Raw genomic sequence first — 1569 nt, 5'->3', positions numbered from 1 at the left:
TTGATTATTTCCTGCTCATCACTGTGCCAGTGGGTGATGGGCAATATGACCTCGCGTACAGTCATTACGTGGATTGGACTGCATTTTGTGTGGCAAATGTAGCTTTGTGTTATTTTAACACAAGCACACATTAAAGTAACATTTTCAACGGCCATGTGAGACAAACAGGTCAATTAAATAGTTGCCTAATGAGCGGAGTAGTTTATCAAGAAAACAGTTAAACTTCTAAAGCTTTCATGAAGGAAACCAGATTGTTTTACAGTCCGTATTAAATTCTCTCGAATCGTCTGTGTTCGACTCAGAGGGGGAAATACGAGACAGACAGAAATACCTCGGGAGGTTGGGATGGAGGCAGGGCGCGCACGAACGTGCCACTAGATGGCCGCGAGGTTAATATGTAGTTCGAGCGCCCTCACGAGAACAGTGCGTTTGAAGGACAACTGCGCGAGCCTCCCACCAAAACTTTCATTCTGCGGAAAAACTACAAATGTAACTGAAATGTAAACTGAACTGTTAAGTTGGAATCACACAAATTGTACCATCAAACATTGGACCCAAAATAGCGAGTGAGTTTTTATTTTAATTATCAACTTACAACGATGCAAAGTTGTGGAAATGATTTCGCTTTATTGCTTGATGATGCTGAGGCTATGCTTTGGAGGTTGTAAGTAACTTGAGTGTCTGTGTTGTTGAAGTTACAATGGTGCGATTGCAAAAGTAGTATATTTGTCTGAGCTACAGCCACACCAATTGGTGAGCTGTGTGCACCTAACATGGGATAGTTGAGTAAATTCGTGTTTTTATATCAATTAATAGAAAAATGGGACTCTCGTTCGGGACAAAAGCTGAAATTCACGTCGAGACAGATGGATATTTTATGGATGGAATTTTATGGGTGGATATTATTGATTTGGCCATGCGTTTTTTTGCTATATTTCCTAGTTTCCTAGTCTAATGAAGTAGATGTATTGTCCTTCTTCTATTTATAATACTCTCTGTAACATTGTGCCTATGCAGGATGGCATGGTGTTCAGGTCAAGGTGATGTTCAAGTGCCATAGCTGAGTGTAAAGAGCTGATAACCAGGAGCGCATTTCGATAAACAGGGCATCTTCGGAAGCTGAAGAGGTCAGCTGAAACTAAACTCAAGTGGGCTCTGTTTTATGTGACACCCAAACTCGTAGACCCTGCGCCCACACTATCACCAGACATTTTACAAATGTTAATCAGGTTTGAAAGGGACGTGACATTGACATAACTGCGGACACGTGTAACAACGCTTTATTGGCCACTGTCCGCTGGACAAAATGGCCTCAGTGTGTTCTTCATGATCGTGCCTTACTGTAAGAAATTAATTTGGTAAAAAAATCCACTTTCCCATTTTTAGTTATGCCTGTTTTGCTAAAACGATTCAGTTTTGCCACTTATCACAAAACAGCAGGTTTGCATATTTTCTTTATAGTGGTCTTACTGTTACAATTCAGATTGTTTGTAAGAAAGATTGTTACTGAATGAGACAGTTTGTTTATCACTCATTGGAAAGTGTGTGTGTGTGTGGGGTGGGGGCATC

At 40.7% G+C, this 1569-nt stretch overlaps 1 protein-coding gene across 2 annotated transcripts in view; it reads left to right on the top strand.

Moving 5' to 3' along the window:
• The first annotated feature begins 338 nt into the window (after positions 1 to 338).
• kcnj14 (potassium inwardly rectifying channel subfamily J member 14) overlaps positions 339 to 1569 on the top strand; it is a 24949-nt gene continuing 23718 nt past the window's right edge. The window contains exon 1 of one of the 2 annotated variants that reach the window (XM_031576088.2): positions 339 to 566. The gene's annotated coding sequence lies outside the window, so the exon portion shown is untranslated. The remainder of the gene's footprint in view (positions 567 to 1569) is intronic. The other variant, XM_012841985.3, reaches the window with a different exon arrangement.

Source organism: Clupea harengus, chromosome 11, assembly GCF_900700415.2.
Source record: "Clupea harengus chromosome 11, Ch_v2.0.2, whole genome shotgun sequence".
Lineage (NCBI taxonomy): Eukaryota > Metazoa > Chordata > Actinopteri > Clupeiformes > Clupeidae > Clupea > Clupea harengus.
The sequence above is the reverse complement of the archived record's forward strand: the minus strand, read 5'-3'. Positions and strand labels throughout refer to the sequence as shown.